Below are 21,239 nucleotides of genomic sequence, written 5' to 3' on the forward strand. Positions count from 1 at the left end.
TTTATTTAAATTTTTTAGGCACTTGGGGGGAGAGCACCCCTGAACAAGACAGCAGCCCCTTGATAAATGAACATGGCAGCACCCCTGTACAGCTATGTTGCTGATAATAGGTGTGGCTAAAGCACACACACACAAAGAAAACAATCAACACTTTGATTTATTTTTATTATTTTTGGGGGGCACTTGGGGGGAGAGCACCCCTGAATGAGGCATCTGGGCCTTGATAAATGACACAGGCAGCATCCATGAGCAACTACATTGCTGATAATAAGTGTGGCTAACGCACACACACACAAAATAAAAAATAAACACTTTGATTTATTTATAATTTTTTGGGGGGCTCTTGGAGGGAGAGCACCCCTGAATGAGGCAGCAGCCCCTTGATAAATGACATAGGCAGCACCCCTGTGCAGCTACATTGCTGATATAAGTGTGGCTGACACACACACACACACACACACACACACACACACACCCACAGAAAAAAAACCACTTTATAATTGTTTGGTAATTTTTTTTTGGCACTTGGGGGGAGAGCACCCCTGAACGAGGCAGCAGCTCTTGATAAATGACACAGGCAGCACCCCTGCACAGCTACATTGCTGATAAGTGTGGCTAATGCACACACACACAGAAAAAAACTTTATTTTTTTCACACTGGGGGGTGAAGAGCACCCCTGATGGACAGAGCACCCCCTGGACAACACAGCAGCACAGTCAGCCAGCCCCTATGGACAACATCCAGCCAGCCCCTATGGACAGGACAACAGCCAGCCAGCCCCTATGGACAACAGCCAGCCCCTATGGACATTAATCAGCCAGCCCCTGAAAAGTGACAACAGTAACCAGCCCCTATACACAGCAACAGAACAGCACAGCAATCACAGCCCCCTCCTTCCTCTTCACTCTCCACAGCGGGAATGAAAATGGCGGCGATCACGGGGAACTTTGATACAATCCAAAACCCGCGAGAATCCGAAAACAGGATGATGACGTTTTGCCTCATTTTGAGATCAGAGTCAGGCGGGAAAACTCAAGCAGACTCGGATCTCGGCTTGGATCCCTAAGTTCTCTGATATCTGAACCCGCTCATCTCTACTTTTATTACATAAACAAGCCCCCACACCACTTGTTCACCAATTTTGAAATCCTTGGAACTGTTCCTCTTCAGTGCATGTAGCCCACGTCGCAACTAAGAGGTAATTTACGGACACATAAAGATGCATCAGTATGAGAGTGTCAACTATTAACCTCTCAGTTGCAAACAGAGGTAGTGCAGTAGAGGCTCCAAAAGTGGGGCTGCAGTGCAGTCCAAAATTTAAATAGGGGAGCCACACCAACTGCCACTGGCAGTTGGTGTAGCTCCCCACTGTGCTGCAGCCCCACCTCTGGAGATGCTACTTAGGCAGGTCATTTATTTGGATATGATTTGCAGTGGTTTTTAGGAGGGTTCTAAACCATAAATCTGAGGTTTCTATACAGGGGCGTATTAAGAGAGGAGGGGGCCCGTGTTCACTCCCCGTCCGGGGACCTCTCCTCCCTCCCCGGCTGCCATCAGCAAACTGACAGCAGCGGTAGACTTTCCCGGTAATTTCCTACTGCACATGCAGAAAACGCTGGGAAAATGGCCACGGCGGCCATTTTCCAGGCATTTTCTGCAGCGGTACTCCGTGGGACATTGGAGAGGTAAGTATGAAAAAAAAAAGTATGGGTGCAGGGTGAGCGGTGCGGGCCCCCTTGGATTCCCTGCACTGCACACCCTGCACTTATTATAAATATGCCCCTGTTTGTATACTTGTAATGTTAATAACATTGATGATGAATCAATGCTGTATTTCTTTTATGCTAAAGTATGGTTACTCCCCAGTTTACTGTTGGTTTGAGATAAGGTAAATATGTGGATTTAAAATCTGCAGTAAGACTGCCGAAAAATGTGCAGAAAAATGCAAAACCAATTCTTATGCTGGGCATACACTGCCAGATAAAATGTCTTGCCAGATAAAATGTCTGCCGTACCAACAGACATTTTATCTGGCAGACTGACACCATGCAGATATCTCACAGTGCATTGGCCCCGATATCTGCGCTCCTTCCCTGTGGAGGAGACAAGTCCCCGTTCCTTCCCTATGAATGAACAGGGGAAATGTCTGTCGGTTGGCCACGGCTGGGCATACTCTGCCCGATGCGGCCGATTTATAACTTACAAAGTATTGCATCGTACGGCCATGCTGGATCCAGCATACCCGTCTCATTGATATTTCAGCATAGGTCATTCGCACACACAGTACAATTATTGGGGCAATCCGCCGATATTGGGCAGATCGGCCTGATAATTGTATAGTGTATGCCCAGCATTAGTAAATATATCCCTAAACGGGAAATGTAGTAGCCGTCAACTTGCAGGAATTGGTGAGATTTCTGCGAGTCTACTTGATGTTTTAAAGTGGCAATAATTTAAAAGGCAAATCCAGGTTGGTTTTGCCTTTTAAATGACGGCTACTTTAAAACATCCAGCAGACTCGTCAGAATCTCGCTGATGCCTACAGTCACCAGCTTTTACGACTGTATCAAATTCTCTATTCTTACTTAAACTCTGCAAATATTGGAATAAATGTTTTACGTGCACTGGCATCCTGTCTGCAGCAGTTAGATTATTTCATTTACAGCCTGGAAAAAAGTAGGGAGTTTCCTGATTTTGCTTCAGGTTACACAGAGCTTGGACTAGAAATGTAAAATCTTGCCACCTTCCATTAATCTGCGTGGATAATTTGGAAACTCACTACTTCTATGAATATTCTAAAGAAACTGCTCAAAAGAAATACGTTTACAGAATTTCCTGTTTACATCTTATGACATACTAATTAGAAATTTCTCTGTAAAGGATCACAAAACACTTTTATGATATGCTAGGAGGATATAAGTGAATATTATTCTTGTACAATTGACCAACTGTGCTGCTTTTCTCAGTGGATGTCAGAAAATAAAACAAATTATGTTTAAAACACAATTGCTGGGCTACAAAAAAATCTAAAAACACCTCAATGCTATGTACTGTTTTGACCATCTAAGCATAGGTAAAGTAAACATAATAGTACATAGCACAAATAAATTTACAATTACAATCTTCCTGTGGTATTACATACAGTGCCTTGCAAAAGTATTCACCCCCTCCCCTTGGCTTTTTACCTTTTTTGTTACATTTCAACCAATAATGTATTTATTTTTTTAATCTGAATTTTATGTGATGGATCTGCACAAAATAGTGTAATTTTGTGAAGTGAAATGAGAAAAATATATCTAAAAAAGAAAGAATCTTTCATAATAAAATTCAGAAAATTGGCATGTGCATATGTAATCACCCCCTTTGCTATGAAGCCCCTCAAAAGTTCTGGTGCAACCAATTACCTTCAGAAGTCACATAATTAGTGAAATGAAGTCCACCTGTATGAAATCTAAGTGTCACATGACCTGTAAGTATGAACACACCTTTTCTGAAAGGCCCAAGAGGTTGCAACACCACTAAGCAAGAGGCATCACACCATGAAGACCAAGGAGCTCTCCAAACAAGTCAGGGACAAAGTTGTTGAGAAGTACAATTCTGGGTTATAAAAAAATATCCAAATCTTTGCTGATTCCATGGAGCACCATCAAATCCATCATCATCAAATGGAAAGAACATGGTACCACAACAAACCTGCCAAGAGAGGGCCGCCCACCAAAACTCACAGACCGGGCAAGGAGGACATTAATCAGAGAGGCAGCACAGAGACCATAGATAACCCTGATGGAGCTGCAGAGTTCCACAGCAGAGACTGGTGTATCTGTGCATGTGACCACAATAAGCCATACACTCCATAGAGATGGGCTTTATGGAAGAGTGGCCAGAAAAAAGCCATTACTTAGTGATAAAAATAAGAAGACACGATTTAAGTTTGCCAAAAGGCATGTGGGCGACTCCCCAGATGAATGGAGGAAGGTGGTCTGGTCAGATGAGACAAAAATTTAACTTTTCTGCCACCAAGGAAAACGCTATGTCTGGCGCAAACCCAACACATCCCATCACCCCAAGAACACCGTCCCCACAGTGAAACATGGTGGTGGCAGCATCATGCTGTAGGGATGTTTTTCAGCAGCAGGGACTGGGAAAATGGATTCGAGTTGAGGGAAAGATGGATGGTGCTAAATACAGGGATATTCTTGAGCAAAACCTGTTTCAGTCTGCCTGTGATTTGAGACTGGGAGGGAGGTTCACCTTCCAGCAGGACAATGACCCAAAGCAAACTGCTAAAGCAACACTCAAGTGGTTTAAGGGGAAACATTTAAATGTTAACCTAGTCAAAGCCCAGATCTCAATCTAATTGAGAATCTGTGGTTAGACTTGAAGATTGCCGTTCACAAGCAGAAACCATCCAACATGAAGGAGCTGGAGCAGTTTTGCCTTGAGGAATGGTCAAAAATCCTAGGCGCAAGATGTGGCAAGCTCATAGAGACTTATCCAAAACTACTTGCAGCTGTAATTGACGCAAAAGACGGCTTGACAAAGTACTGACTTTAGAGGGGTGAATAGTTATGCATGCTTAAGTTTTCTGTTATGTTGTCCTAAATGTTGTTTGATTCACAATATAAAAAAACACAACAGTTGTAGGCATGTTCTGTGAATGAAATGATGCACACCTTCAAACAATCCATTTTAATTCCAGGTTGTGAGGCAACAAAACATGAAAAATGCAAAGGGGGGGTGAATACTTTTGCAAGGCACTGTACATTATTGGGTGGTTAAACAGTTTTCTGCAAAATACTTTACAAATCTATTTCCGGGGGAATAATGCTGCGTTGCTCTTACCAATTCTCAAAAGGCCTACACTCTGCCTTTCTGAGCAGGAAGGGGCCTAGCAGACGATGGAGCCCCCACAATTGATGAAGCTGTGTAGACGTGCACCATGGAAGCCCCTGCAATGGCTCCTCCACAATATACTCTGGTCTGTAACCATACTCAACTGCTCTGACTTTACTAACCATTCTAAATGTAATTTATGAACCACACTAAATATGTGCACACGCAACATATTTCATTTTGGAGGAATGGGCCTATGTCATGTCAAAACTGGATTATTAGCTGAGACAAGATCAGTTTAAAATTGAAGCGTGCGCGACGCCATCTTGCAAATGGCAGCTAGACTCCATTTTAGAAACAAGAATCTGCTAGACACCATTTTATGACCAGCGTCATTTCAAGCTACCACTCAGGAGCTAAGAACAGATGGCAATGTTAATCGACCAAGGGCAACAGGAAAAAAACAAGCTTTCTGAGTAAAAGTAAATAGAAATAGACAATGGGTATTTTTACATACAAATTGGGAATCCCTGGATGCAGATAAAGCAAAGTGGTGACAATTGTAATATAATCCATGCATTGGTATACACAATTAGATCTGTTTGAACTCTAGACAGGATGGTCCCAAAAACTTCACAGCTTGAGGTGATAATACATTTGCATTTCACACAAGAGTCTAAGAGGACAAAAGAGGTATCTTCCCTTTGAACACAGGAGAGATGGGGGGGGGGGCTTGCTGACAGGACATGTAGAACTACTTAGCTCAGCATGCCACACTGCTAAAATATTATATCAAACCCCGAATACCCACACATTTCATATTCATACATAAGGTTCAATAAGCTTTAAAGTGTATGATTCAAGAAGGTTCAGTTAGTTTAAATGCTAAGAAATAAAGATATTTGTTAACTAAGGAATTATACAAGATAAACACGTCATTCTTGGAGTTGTCCTGATGCGTACTCTTTCCACAGTTTCCCGGTGCTATCGGTGAGGAGATCGCATCATGCATTCTCGAGTTATGGACCGCAGAACCTATAAGCAACCAATATGTATATTTTAGATTCAACTGTTAGGATGCTGACGAAGGCGTGAGGAGGAAGAACCCTAGCTGTTAGAGGCAGGGAAAGTCTGTTTGAACCAGCCTGTTAGATGCACTGTAACAGATGCTTCACCTCTGAGAACCAATGACATCAGCAACAGACATACCTTTTGTCTTGTTTATACTGGGGGGGGTATAAGTATGGGTGCACGGACACTATTTGAGAGTCTTCATGCTGAATGACGAGGTGTCTCTTGCTGAAGCCTATCTCTGGGTCCAGAAGCGCCTGCGTACGTATACTGCATTTGTGGTCTGTATGATTTACTTTGGCGCCTAAATTGAGTCTTGATCAATTGCGTGTAACTGTCTGAACTTTTACCTGAATATCACTTAGACATACAACCTGTGGTTCCAAAGCACAAGTCTTTATTTATGGTGTGAGTGCGTACGCCAACTAGCGTCAACCTTAGAAGGTATAGGGAGGTGTGTATAGAGGTTCTGATCCAATATTGTTAGTTGGGGGCTCTTGTAGGTTTATCACGTTTTCTGATACACGGTAACACTCGGTTAGTACTCTCTCAGCAAAAGGGTGGAGGCGCCTTTTGAGAGACGCATTAGTCTTTCATTACCACAGTGTTGCTGAGAGCGTTCTGCCGGTTATTGTGTAGAGGAAGCGCTGATCAGAATCCAGGGACAAGAGAGGAAAAAAAGTTTTTCTTCCTCTGTTGATAGAACCTTACGTTTAGAGGGGTGTCGCAGTATTGAGTACGCGGCTGAGATGCATTTTTGCGTACGCAGTTAAAAAGTCATTATACGGTTGTGTGGTAGTCGCATTAATGTGTATGCAGATGGTTGCACAATAGCGTATACGCACTTCCGGTTCTGCTGCCACGTGTTTGAACAAAGCCATTGAGGTTTACATTTTTTTTTCTATTACCAATATCTGGGTTAAACGTGTATTTTTCTGCGCAGGAAAAAAGTGTGTAACAGTGAATACTTGTTGAACAAAATTAAGGGTATCGTATGATCCTTAAGGGCTAGGTGCAAGGGTTAGCCTAGTCGCTCGGTAAGCAGCTTTACCGTTCTATACACAGTAGTAGGTGTACATGTTGTCTTTGTTGTATAGAGGTGCGTGAGAGTGGGCGACATATAAACTTTCATAGGTCTGGAAGTTACCTTACTAAAGCTTATCCGGGTGTGGAAGTGGCCTGTTTCAAATATTATCCAGGTGTGGAAGTTGCCTTACTAAATCTTATCCAGGTGTGTGGGCGCCGCCGACTTAAAATCGTCCACAGGTAACTGAAAGTATCTTGATTGTCTTTCACCAGTTTAAATTTTTATTGAAAAGCGTAGGAGTTGTCTTAGAATGGGAGCCACGCAAACAGTAGAGATGTTAGGCAATGATGTGCTGCTAATGGAGGCTCCGATTGGATTGGCCCGTCGTATTATGCATACTAAGTACGGTACTTATGCAATAAGGTATTGTGATTTATGGTTTAATATGATGAGGAAGAGTGTTAGACCGTTTCCCAGAATTGGTAGTTTTGACAAAAGTGTGTTAGACAATGTCCAGGATCACATCAGTATGGTGCGATCCCGAGAGAAAAAGATTAAGTATTTTGAATGTTTAAAACTATGGCAGCATGAAGAGGATGCTTGGTTTAAGAATGTGCAAACGACGCAAACTAGCGTTGCGAGCGCATTGCCAGAAAATACGTCCGCGACGCTGAGTTGCAACACGGGCGAGCCGCAAATTGGCGCACACGTGCGGCAAGGTAGCATCGTGGAGAGTATTGCCAGCAGTTCATGCTCACCTCCCCCACCTTATGTGGATGGAGGTGCAAGTACAGTTACCAAAAATACCCATAAAAATGTAACAAGCAACTTGTACCCTCTCTTAAGCAACTATAAAGAACATGTTCATGATGTGGATGATGAGCCTATTGTAATGTCTGCCATTTCCCATGCTGTGCAAATGATAGATGCTGTATCACCACAATCACGGGTTGTACCGCCATCTCCATTGGTAACAGCAAGGGAAGTGTTAATACACTCTGCACCCATTGAGGAAGTTGTTAATACCATACGTAGCAGCAGCAGATTAAACCCCCAGCCAGGTAACCAGGTCAGAGGTAGCAACACTGCCGGTCTGCATACCATTCGGACAATAACTGTTCCGAATGGAAATGCGGATGCAAACGGTGTAGTGCCCACGAGGGAAGTAGTAATGCATTGTCCATGGACAAGAGCAGAACTAAATTCCATCATAAATGATTTCCCTGATCCAAAAAAGGAATTAGCCAAATGTCAAAGATTTTTGAGAAATTTGGGTAGTTCTCATGAGCCCACTAATAAAGATTGGCGTGTGTTGTTAAGGGCCTGTCTACCACGCAATACCGACGTGACAAAATTTATCACGGATTGTGTATTGGATGGCGACGTTCCCTTAACAGACCAAGGTAACATTTCCCGCATTGTGACTCAATTGGGTGTATATTTTCCAGTAGTAGTTAACTGGAACAAAATCTTCACAATCAAACAAAAGGAGAGTGAAACTGCAGAAGACTACTGCGACAGGGCTCTGCAGGCTATCGCCCAGTACACTGGGATAGAAGATATTAAAGATAGCATTCACCCCAGGGGAATGATAGTCACGATATTGATGGACGGTTTAAAAGAGAATTTAAAAACTCGGGTTCAGACCTCACAGCCTTGCTGGAGGGGACTTACAATAGATAACCTCATAGAGTCTGCCATAGAACATGACAAAAACATCTCAAAAAAGAGGGAGACCCAGAGCGAAAAATTAATGGCTGTCAGTATACAAGCTCTGGAGGGAATGACATCACAGCCAACAGACACGCTTGCACTTGCACACACACTCATGTCAGAACAAGTTGCTCTCACTAACCCCACTCAACAACAAACACAACTCTATCCCACTAACCCAATGCAACCACAGGTCCCAGGATATCCACCTACTTCTTATCCCCCACAATACCCTTACCCTCCCTATCCTTACCCATATCCACCACCTTTACCCTCTGCTCAAACTTCACAACAACACATGCTTTCACCTGACTTACGGACATGTTTTAATTGCAAACAAACAGGACACTTAAGTAGAAACTGCACAGTAAAAAGAGTATGGACCCCACATCAAGGCAAACCTAGATATCCCCATAAGGGATATGCACAGAGGCCAGCAAATGTTCAGCAAGCACCAGCTCCAATTGTAGCCGTAAATGCTTTATTGGAGAATGGTAACCAACGCTAGGGGTCAGGTCATACCTGTAGTCTACAGATAGTCAGGTTAACGGGAAGTACTAGGGAAGAACCGGTCTTGATGGTTGATGTAGCTGGTACTGAATATCCTTTTCTTGTAGACACAGGGGTGACCAAGTCAGTGATGAAATCTCCCGTTAATTTACAGGTGACCAACGAGACAATACCAACAATGGGTGTGACAGGTAAAGTGGAAAGTTATCCTTTAACAAAGTCTGCAGAGGTTACTATTGGGCCGTTGCATACCAGACATTCTTTTCTCCTGGCTGCCGCGGCTCCTGCTAACCTGCTGGGCAGAGACTTGTTATGTAACATGGGATGTGTCATATATTGCACCCCTGTTGGTGTATATTTAGATATCCCAGAGAGAATGGTATACGAGGTGCGGGATGTGTTAGACACTCCTCAAAGGATAATGTATCACTCTACCGTTTTAAATGAAACTCCATCACAAGTAGATGAAATGTTGTCCCAAATTCCAGATTCCCTTTGGACTAAAGATGGACAGGACACTGGCAAACGTAAGCCCTGTAATGGTAAATTTAAAAAGCGGAAGGCAAGCTCCAAAAATTCCCCAGTACCCACTTAAACAGGAGGTAGAACTAGGGGTTGTCCCAATAATTGAGCGGTTATTACAGCAGGGAATATTAGTTCGTACAGCAAGTGTAGCCAACAGTCCCATTTTTCCAGTGAAAAAGGCTGGTGGGAGGGGTTATAGGCTGGTACAAGACCTTAGAGGGGTTAATAAGGTGGTAGAGAGCCAATTTCCCGTAGTGCCAAATCCAGCTGTCATCCTTATGCAAATTCCACCAAATGCAACCCATTTCACTATCATTGACCTCTGTTCTGCTTTCTTCTCTGTGCCTCTCCACCCTGACTGTCAGTATCTATTCGCATTCACATACAGAGGTGTGCAATATACATGGACACGATTGCCCCAAAGTTTCATAGACAGCCCCAGTATTTTCTCCCAGGCATTGCATGACTGTTTACAAGCTTTTCAACCTGCCAATATGTGGACGATTTATTGCTATGTTCTTACTCTTTTATGTCATGTGTGAATGATACTAATCTTTTGTTACTTCATCTCTCGCATACAGGACACAAAGTGGCTAAGGACAAGTTACAGCCGTGCCAGCCCAGAGTAAAATATTTGGGACACTGCCTAACCCAGGGGTTACGACATCTCACAAATGATAGAATCCAGGCCATACAAAACATGACACTGCCACAGAATCAACAGCAAATTCGTACCTTCTTGGGAATGTGTGGATATTGCCGAATGTGGATCCCAGGTTTTTCTATTTTGGCCTTGCCTTTACAGGAACTAGTCTCTTCCTCAAAACCCGATCGCGTCATACACACTGAGGAATCAGAACAGGCTTTTCTTAATCTTAAGGATAGTCTGACAAAAGCTCCTGCATTGGGAATACCCGATTATGAAAAACCTTTTGATTTATATTGTACGGAAGCCGATGGTTGTGCTGCAGGCGTCCTTACACAAAAACATGGTGATGCCAGTAGGCCCGTAGCATACTACAGTGCCCAATTGGACACGGTAGCAAGATCACTCCCTACCTGTTTGAGAAGTGTAGCAGCTACCGCTTTATTGGTTAGTAAAAGTGAGGACGTAGTATTGGGCCATGATATGATTGTCTACACTCCCCATGCTGTATCTGCTCTGTTGAACTCAGCTCAAACCAGACATGTCTCCTCGGCTAGGTTCACTAAATGGGAACTAGCTTTAATTGCTCCTGCAAATATTACAGTTAAATGTTGCAGTACGCTGAATCCAGCAACATACTTGTCATATGTACAACATGATGTACAAAGGGTGGAAGGAGATGAGTTGCTGGCGGGAGGTGAGTTCGGCAGACATGATGATACTCACGATTGTATGACATATCTGAATCAGACCTTTACTGCTAGACCTGACATACATGACACACCATTAATGAATGTGGATGTAACTTTCTATACGGATGGGAGTTGTCATAGACAAACAGACAGGTGAATTATGTACAGGTTATGCTGTTGTAAATGACACAGACATCATGGAAGCTAAACCTCTCGGTCCTCCTCACTCCGCCCAGGTGGCAGAGTTAGTAGCACTGACTAGAGCATGTGAACTGGCAGCAGGCAAATCTGCTAACATTTACACTGACTCAAGGTACGCGTTCAGGGTGGTGCACGATTTTGGGGCTCTATGGCGACTGAGAAATTTTATGACAGCAGCAGGCACACCAGTTGCACATTTCCGACACATAAAACATCTTTTAGAAGCAATCCAACTGCCCAAAGCAGTGACAGTAATTAAATGCAAAGCCCACACATGTGAGGATGACCCGGTGTCACTGGGTAACAACAGAGCTGACGAAGCTGCAAAATGGGCAGCAGGGTTAAAAATGTTTCACCCAATTGAAACAATTATGTCATTCCAAACCATTGATATGCTGAAATTAATTGAGATGCAAAATTTGTGTTCACTCCAGGAAAAATCCATTTGGAAGTCCAAGGGGTGTGGGCAAGAGTCCTCCGGGCTCTGGAGGGACGGACATGGTAAGCCAGTAGCCCCCAAGGCATATTACCCCAGCCTGGCTGAGGCAGCACACGGTCTGACTCATCTGGGTAAACAGGGCATGTGCAAGTTGGTGAGGGCATACTGGTGTGCACCAGGGTTTTCTTCACAAGCAGAAAAGATAGCAATGTCTTGTCTGACCTGCTTGAGGAAGAACATAGGGAAAGCGATCCCTACCGAACCATCCCACATTCCACCGACTGATGGACCTTTCCAGGTGATACAAATTGATTTCATCCAATTACCACCCTGCAGGAACCTTAAGTATGTATTAGTGTGCACAGACGTATTCTCTACCTGGGTTGAGGCCTACCCAGCGGCCACTAATACTGCTGCGTTTACTGCCAAGAAAATAGTTCAGGAATTTGTATGCAGGTACAGTATCCCTAGAATCATCGAGAGTTATAGGGGTACCCATTTCACAGGTGATGTTTTCCAAAATATGTGTAAGCTGATGGGTATTAATAGCCGACTTCACACCCCCTACTGACCGCAAGCCAGTGCCAAGGTAGAGAGGATGAACGGGACTATTAAAAATAAGCTAAGTAAAATCATGGCGGAGACTGGACTAGGATGGCCAGAAGCTTTACCTTTGTCCTACATAGTATAAGGACCTCTCCTAGATTTCCTCTGAATATGTCCCCATTTGAAATATTGTTTGGTAGACAACCTCATTTGATTATAAGTCCACAGGAAGATCTAAAGGGTAACAACGAGGTAACTGTGAAGTATCTTATATCAATGAGTAAGCAGTTAAAGCAACAGCAGCAGAAACTGAAATTGTTGTCCCATGATATGCCTGAAATGAACTGCCATGATGTTGAACCAGGAGAATATGTAATGATCCGAAATTTCTTACGTTCAGGTTGTTTGACTGATCGGTGGGAAGGTCCGTACCAGGTGCTGCTGACGAGTACTACATCTTTGAAGGTGGCCGAGAGAGATATCTGGGTCCATTCCACTCACTGCTAAAAGGTCAATCAACCGGTGGAGAAACAAGTCGGAGACAAAGCTGATAGTGTGGATCTGTCGCTCGCGAGCTTGTTCCGGGAGGATTGAAAAGGTCGTAGTGAGATACCTGAACTGAGAGAAATTTGCAGGTCTTGTTGTGACAATGGACGGGCCTGCTGTGTTCATTTTCATATTCTCTTTCAGAGTGTTCACCATCCTGGTCGGTTCGGGAATATCCAGTTTCTGTGATGGGGGACCGATTGAGGAAATGGGAACTGATGGCAGTGCTGATGGAGTGGAGAAAGGAGGAGTGCAATGCCAATCAGGGGAGTGTCTTTCCAATCTTAGTACCTTTATTGTTAAAAGAGCTGTCATTCCGGATACTCGGGGAAGGTGTGGAGGGTTATCGTCTGAGGATTCCTGTATTTGTGAGCTTTGCGAGTCCCTAGTTGATGAGAACTGTATCCAACGGTGCCAACCTAAATATAATCCGTACTGGGGTGGGTATCCTCTAGAGGATTATCATAGCATGGTAGGCAAAGTGTTAAATCAAACTGATTGCTGGGTGTGTTCACATGTGCCACAGGGACAGCATAATGTAGGGTTGGTGCCATTTCCGCTGAATACCACGGAAATTTTAGAATTACAAAAAGGGAAAACATTGGATGGAAAATTCCTCTCATCCAAACCACCTCATTTCAAACTCTATCAATTCCAAGTAGATAAATCACTGTTGTATTTAAACATAACCAACCCCAATAAACCCGGAGGTTGGGAAGTGACGGGGAATAATCAGACGATGACCTTCTCACAAAGAGTTGATAATGAGTCCATAAACTATGATCTGTTACGCTCAATTAAATCCAGTGGGAAACATTTTAGGTACCGGTATACATTGAGTTCCACCAAAGAAATGATTGATAAAGTACCAGATGGTTATTGTGCTAAAATAATACAACCAGAAACTTGCATATACCAGATGGAAGAGCCTGAGATAGGATTGTTTGCAAGAGAAATGTGTTTAATGATATTGATGCATACCCTTCCTTATGTTCTCCCTGATAATGTATATTTTATATGTGGAAGAAAAGCGTATAAATGGCTCTCCCCGAGTTCCGAAGGTTTGTGTTAACTGGGAAGAGTAGTCCCAGAAGTTATGACCCTCACACATGTTGAAATGTTGGGAATACATAAAAACACACCGTCACCATATCTTCACACACAATATGAACACAGAGACAAGAGTAATATGATACCTGGTGATATGCATAAACCATCTCAGTTAATCAGTGAGACAACTGGCTTCCAAGTTTTAGTTGCCCTGGATCCCACCAGAATTGCTAGGGGTACATAAAATTTTATATATATCCAGGAACTTGCTAAATTAATAGATAATATCACCGAGATGTACGATGACACATGGGAGAGAGTTGCAAGCATACAAGAAAGAACTAGTGCAACCGAGGCTAGTGTTGAATTATTTAACTGCTGTTACTGGAGAGTATTGCTTAACGTTAGCCACCCAATTTGGAGTAAAATGTTGCACTTATGTCACCAATGATACCAGCGACCCTAAGGAGGTGATAGACCATAAGATGGATGAGATTCTGCAGCTAAAGTGGGAATTTCGTAAGAACCATAACGCATCAGTGGCTGAAGCAGGGGAAAAGATAGAAGGATGGGTGTCATGGCTGAACCCAGTGAAATGGTTCTCAGGTCTAGGGGAATGGGTCCAGGAAGTGATCGCCAGCATAGGCAAATTCTTGATCCTTATACTGATTGTCATCATAGTAATTGCCATATGTGTCCGGTGTGTTCCTATTGTGTTGAAGTGTGGAAAATGTAAAAACAGAGTGAAACAAAAGAATGAAACTATGATGGTGGTCAGAAATGATAATGTGTATACCGAGGTAGATACAGAACTGCATTACAACCCTGAGCTGGAAGTACCATCATTTAAATGTATAATATTTAGACATGCATAGAATATATTATGAAATGTTATTTATAGAACACCTCAGACAATGTAAAGTCTCAAATTCCCCTTCAAGACTGCTGTTATAAGACTAGTGCATTCCCACACCTGTCACATGATCTTCCAAGATCCGCGGTGTGCGTATAATAGTAGTTTTATGTCCCCACCTAGAGACACATTATTGATGGATTAAGAATCACCTTGTGCCATCCCATAATAAACACTAAATAATATGTAAATGTAAGCATAAATTAAATTTAAATAGCAGATTGTGATAGCATGTTGTTCGCTATCAAAGGGTGGACTGTCAAAACTGGATTATTAGCTGAGACAAGATCAGTTTAAAATTGAAGCGTGCACGACGCCATCTTGCAAATGGCAGCTAGACTCCATTTTAGAAACAAGAATCTGCTAGACACCATTTTATGACCAGCATCATTTCAAGTTACCACTCAGGAGCTAAGAACAGATGGCAATGTTAATCGACCAAGGGCAACTGGAAAAAAACAAGCTTTCTGAGTAAAAGTAAATAGAAATAGACAATGGGTATTTTTACATACAAATTGGGAATCCCTGGATGCAGATAAAGTAAAGTGGTGACAATTGTAATATAATCCATGCATTGGTATACACAATTGGATCTGTTTGAACTCTAGACAGGGTGGTCCCAAAAACTTCACAGCTTGAGGTGATAATACATTTGCATTTCACACAAGAGTCTAGGAGGACAAAAGAGGTATCTTCCCTTTGAACACAGGAAAGATGGGGGGGGGGGCTTGCTGACAGGACATGTAGAACTACTTAGCTCAGCATGTCACGCTGCTAAAATATTATATCAAATCCTGAATACCCACACATTTCATATTCATACATAAGGTTCAATAAGCTTTAAAGTGTATGATTCAAGAAGGTTCAGTTAGTTTAAATGCTAAGAAATAAAGATATTTGTTAACTAAGGAATTATACAAGATAAACACGTCATTCTTGGAGTTGTCCTGATGCGTACTCTTTCCACAGTTTCCCGATGCTATCGGTGAGGAGATCGCATTATGCATTCTCGAGTTATGGACCGCAGAACCTACAAGCAACCAAAATGTATATTTTAGATTCAACTGTTAGGATGCTGACGAAGGCATGAGGAGGAAGATCCCTAGCTGTTAGAGGCAGGGAAAGTCTGTTTGAACCAGCCTGTTAGATGCACTGTAACAGATGCTTCACCTCTGAGAACCAATGACATCAGCAACAGACATACCTTTTGTCTTGTTTATACTGGGGGGGTATAAGTATGGGTGCACGGACACTATTTGAGAGTCTTCATGCTGAATGCTGAATGACGAGGGGTCTCTTGCTGAAGCCTATCTCTGGGTCCAGAAGCGCCTGCGTATGTATACTGTATTTGTGGTCTGTATGATTTACTTTTGCGCCTAAATTGTGTCTTGATCAATTGCGTGTAACTGTCTGAACTTTTACCTGAATATCGCTTGTGATTTGGAACCACAGGTTCTATGTCTACGTCTTTATTTATGGTGTGACTGCGTACGCAAACTAGCGTCAACCATAGAAGGTATAGGGAGGTGTGTATAGAGGTTCTGATCCAATATTGTTAGTCATAGTTGCCGACCTTCTGGCTGCCCACTTGGGGAGGGGGCAGCCAGGTCGGCACAGCGGGTGGCAGTACAAAATAGGGGGCAGTATGGAGGGTTGTGGCACAACATAGGAGGCAGAGTAATGAATAGATTACCTGCAGCAGGGTCATGGATACAATGATGCAAATCACATCATCTGCAGCTGGGGGCGGGTGGTGGCCGGCTCCGTGAGTCTTGCCCATTTTTCCAGGTGGCCGGGAACACCATTCGATTTTCAGGAGCCTCAATTATTATGGTGGGAAAATGAACAAGCAATTTCCCACTTACTATCACTGTGTTACCACCCACAACATGAATTATACAGTAAACATTTTTATACTGCTTGTTTTAGTCTCATTTATGTCTTATATAAGTCATGAGGGCACAGAGGCATACAGCAGGCGCTGTTTTAATTTCATGTAGATTTGTGTTTTTAGTTTTTTACATTGGGGTTTGTGGTGTAAAAAGGTGCTTTTCCACATCAAATGCATTAGAAGAATTACTGTCACATCCATAGGACCAGTAAAAAAGATTTCACTTTGCTGTGAGCTGGTCACTTGGGAACAACCTCAGAAATACAGTCTACGGAATGGATCAGTTTGGAAAAAATTTGATCATCTCACCAGATCTTGGTTACCCTCATTATCTTCTACTTAGCTTTTGCTAATTCCCCTTTCCTTCAGCACTGGGCTGTTGTGAATTTCTTGCTTACTGAAGATGGCTGTTACTGGAAATGTTTGGTACAGTAGCTTCTTTCATAATTTCCTGGCAGTGCACAGTGACAATGGCAACACTTCCTGCTGTGGTCCTGCCAACGTTCACAGCCGCACCTGCCAACCAGGAAAAATATTGTTTTAGCGCCAGGTGCTCTAACACAATTGCAATCAACCAGTACTATTGTTATTACTAACAGCACAGTTGCTTCTCCTATGGTAATCTGAGAAGGTGAGTAACTAATTTATGCTGGAACTTCCAAAAGTAATGACATTGGTAGAAGGAAATTTTGGTAGCCAGAATTATGTAAAGAAGTATTATACTGGGGTACAGTGTTGGCCAAAACTACAGAGAAGCAGCTCTAGCGTTATCATTAGGCAAATTTAAGTTGTCATCTACGGCGGCAAGGTTTATGGGTGCCTATAACACTGGAGGCCTAATTCTAAATTGGGCACAATGCTGATGTTCACATCGATTGTCGTTTTTATGCTACTGCGCACGCTCAAAAATCCTTAAGATCTGGCACAGCACATGCATTACATGGTGTGTGTGCACAGAGTTGCAGTACCCATTGAGACACGTGGACTCTGAAATATATTGGGCATTCCTAGGCAGCGACTATTCAGATACACGGAGATGGTCCGTCTTATGGGAGTGTTATGGGAAGTCTGGTTGAGAACTTAGGGCCTTTTTCAGAGATGTACACTAACCTGATGGTATGTGGTCACATTGCCGATGGACGGAATGCCGGGCGTCGATATCCCGCCGCCCGCATCCCGCTGCCCGGCAAAATGCCGGTGACGTATCATGACAGTGAACAGGATACCAACGCCGGCATCTCAAAGCTCCACAATCTTGATCGTCCAGATGGGTAAGTAATGCCAAAGTCCCTGCGATAGGGGGGGTTAGGTTTAGGCAACACTGGGGGGGAGGTTAGGGTCAGGCACCCCTGGGAGGGCTAGGATTAGGCTAGGGGAAGGGGGGGTTAGATGCCACTAGGGGAGAGGTTAGGGTAAGGCACCCCCCAGGAGGGTTAGGTTTAGGGTGCGGGGAGAGGAGGTTAGGCTTAGGCACCACTAGAGGGTAACTTAGGGTTAGGCACCCCCTCCACAGGTTAGGGTTAGACGCCACCAAGGGATGGTTAGGGGGGGTAGGGGTAGGTTAAAGTGCTTACCTCTCCCGGGATTCTCAACCAGCCAGGCTTTCACTGTTGGGATTTCAGCCGGCGGCTTATCATACCGATCCCAACCCAATGGTTAGAGTACATCTCCGATGATGCAGGGTCTGCTCTGCCATTGTTCCCGGAATGTGTGTCACCCCTGTTTTATGGGAGAGACATGGCAAGGGTCTGCACCAGTCGTCTGCGCTGCCAGAACCCAGCCAGGCTGCGGTAAGCTTCACTTATGTGCGGATCTGCAATTCCATCCGTCTTTGGATCAGGCCCTCAGATGCTTAATCACTCACATTGGAGGCCATACTTGGGTGGAAAATCTGAACCTAGCTTGGGACTGTAGCATAAAATAAAATAAAAAAATAAATACAATAAAAATTAAATATGTCAACAAAGGATATAAAAAACACATATACCATAAAAATTACACCTTATGGAAAGATGTTAAGAGTATTCAGCAATTTAATTCTTGTAGGATAAAACCTGCTTCCTAAGTATACACATTTAAGACTCCCAGAGTTGTGCATATATTCGATATTAAAGCCAGTATCTGCTGCTCACAAGCTACAATATGATACTATGTTCTATGTCAATTGTAGCAGTTTGTTTCAATTAGTTTGAAAAGAAAGAAACAATTGTTAATATAGCAGCCAGTTATTAGTTCCACTGGGCAGAAATAACCCAGTTTTTTGAGTGCAACAAAATGCTTGTGCTTTTAAATCCAATCCTATTTTTAGCAGCCTGTTTTTATAGCAGCCTGTATGTTATCCACAGGACGGCTACTAGCAGTACAAGCCACAGCTGTTCATACAGACTGCGAGTCACTGTTCTCAAGCTGTTCAATATGCTGGAGGTAGGGGAGAGTTTAAGATATTTTATGCATGCATGCTTTAGATTAAACGTACGGCCCAGCCCGTATCCACTTTTCCTGCTGGGACTCTGCTGGGATCCTCACTGCCACGATGTCCACGTAACAATGTACTTAGTACAGGACAGCTACCCCGTTATTTGTCAGATGCCTCGGTATCCAAATATACCGCCCCCTAATTAGTGCAGAGAGTGGTCCGCTTGTTCGGAAAGCAGTCAGGTGTCTCTATTCTCTACACGTTTCTCCGCCTCCTCAATTATGTGATGTATTGGGACTCAGCGTTATGCCAAACTATTACATTGCAGAAGACATTGCCCTACCCCTTGCCTGCTAAAGCACCCACAAAGCATCTCTGCAGAGGAAAATACTTTGGAGTGATTAGTACAACATGTAGTATGAGTAACCTAATGCTTGGCTGCACAAACAGGAGCTATTAGTAGGAGGACTTGATTACACTCTACGCAGTTTTACTTACAGTAGGGGGTAAATTTACTTAAGGTCAATTCAATTGATTAAAATCGATCTAAACCATTCAACATTGATGTTGTGTTTAAGGGGCGATTAAAATCGATCTTTAGTAAATTTAACCCCAGGGGGTACATTTACTAAAGTGCAGGTTTTTAGAAGTGGATTTGTTGCCCATAGCAACCAATCAGAATCTAGCTATTATCTTGTAGAAGGTGCTAGATGAATGATAAGTAGATTCTGATTGGTTGCAATGGGCATCAACTCTACTTCTAAAAACCCTCACTTAAGTAAATATACCCCTAGGAGTCACTTTGGGTTCTGTGTTAAATTTTGGTCAAAAAACAGAGGCTCTAACAGCAGATAAATGTCACTTTGCTCAATCCTTTCACCTCTACTGTAACTGGAGGATAAATGAGAATGGGTAGTTTATTTTTTTCCAGTCCTCACAGCATCTGTATTTAAATGACTGCAAATTACCTCTGGCTAGTGTAATTCCAAAGGGCACGTCAATCTCTTAGGACACTCCTTTTATTAATAATGTCATCTGAGATGGAATGTGTACATTTTCTACAAATTTTCAAAACTGTTATTGACAACAGAATTCTGTCTAAATGAGTTTCATCCAGCACAAAACAGCAACTTTCTCATTCAACGCTGGAAACTAATCTGCACTGTGAAAATGTCCTTCAGCAATTCCACACTTTTCTATAAGATGAAATGTGAGGAAGTGGAAATCTACTGCACAAGTTTTACTGCTCTATATTAATAATTCAGACTGCTAAGTCAAAGCTGGTGTTAAGGATGTCTAGCCAATAAATCTAAAAAAGAACATATTTTATACATTTTGCCCAGAAGAGCAGAATATTAAATGGCTAACAAATTATATAACAATTATATAATGTTTATTACTTCCCTTCAGTTTTGATTTCACGTTAGGTTTTATCATGAGCATCTGGGATTTTGTGACAGGTAATTAAGCCATAAAATATACAGCTATGGTACATTACAAATATTGAAATATGACAGAATACCCTTCTCCCTACCTGCCACCATTGCTTAGGCTTTGAGATTAATTAATTGTGTGTCCATTTATATTTGTACTTTGGATTTGATTGGCCCAAAAGGGGCGTGTGAAGAGCGGTGATCTGAGCTTTAATGACTGTTGGACAGCTCCTTGCCTTTGCCTTGTATTCAGTTAGCCAAACCCTGTCACTTCTTCCCTGCCTGATTATTGTGCTCCTGGCAATAAGCTAGTTGGTGCCATTTGTTGCTGCATCCTGACTTATGTTCTCCTCAACTCATATACCATTACTAGCTTGTCTTCAACCTAACCTTTGCATCAACCCTTGCATTGATCTGCTTTACTGTGTACCAAGCCTGAAGGAGTCTGATCATTCTTGACTGTAGAAAACATGTACCAGTCTGTCTTCCTTACCAGTCACTGGACTCTAATTCTGACTTCAGTCCATCACACTTATTTAATCAGTCCATTTTCCTTAGTCTGTGGTCATAGATGTGCGCCATGTTCCCGCATTAGACAGACTTTGGGACTGATTCAGTAGTGCACTGATGAATGCAGATTCCTGATGTTCGGGAATTTGCGCAGGCGCATGACCCCTTCTGCGCATGTGCATCCCGCTCGCAGACTGGCAGCAGACTGTCAGTGATTGACAGTCTGTTGCCGTTTGTGGGTGGGAAGGGGTCGGCGATGCCCTCTGTCCCCTGAAA

The 21,239-nt window shown here is 42.9% G+C and overlaps 1 long non-coding RNA gene across 1 annotated transcript; it reads right to left on the reverse strand.

Moving 5' to 3' along the window:
* Positions 1 to 16,636: 16,636 nt before the first annotated feature.
* On the reverse strand, positions 16,637 to 19,165 carry LOC148521478 (uncharacterized). The gene is made up of 3 exons (XR_015878823.1): positions 19,081 to 19,165; positions 18,179 to 18,512; positions 16,637 to 17,120 (listed from the first exon to the last, which is right to left on the reverse strand). It is a non-coding gene; the product is annotated as an uncharacterized LOC148521478 (long non-coding RNA).
* Positions 19,166 to 21,239: the final 2,074 nt, after the last annotated feature.

Source organism: Taudactylus pleione, unplaced genomic scaffold (genome assembly GCF_031769625.1).
Source record: "Taudactylus pleione unplaced genomic scaffold, aTauple2 ptg000162l, whole genome shotgun sequence".
Taxonomy (NCBI): domain Eukaryota; kingdom Metazoa; phylum Chordata; class Amphibia; order Anura; family Myobatrachidae; genus Taudactylus; species Taudactylus pleione.